Here is a 299-nt window from a genome sequence, read left to right as displayed (position 1 = left end):
GCTGTGCAGCACCACTTGGGGTTTTTGCTGCCTCATTTCAGCAGTGCAAACAGCCCGGCTGTGACCATAATAAATAAAGTGACAGCCAGCAAGCAGAGCTCTCTGGTTTCCTGTACACTCCAGGCTGGCCAGGGTAAACACACAGCAAGCCTGCACTTTGAGCAGGGCCATGCCCAGTGCACGTCAGCCAGAGCCTGGCCATACCAGGCGAGCATGAGCAGCTTTCCCTTGCCTTGTCCAGCCCATCAGGAACCCATGGCTTTGGGACACCAAGAACAGCCACTGGGACTGGGCTTGGA

This window comes from Phasianus colchicus, chromosome Z (assembly GCF_987193195.1).
Source record: "Phasianus colchicus chromosome Z, bPhaCol1.hap1.1, whole genome shotgun sequence".
NCBI lineage: Eukaryota > Metazoa > Chordata > Aves > Galliformes > Phasianidae > Phasianus > Phasianus colchicus.
This window is presented reverse-complemented; position numbering follows the sequence as displayed.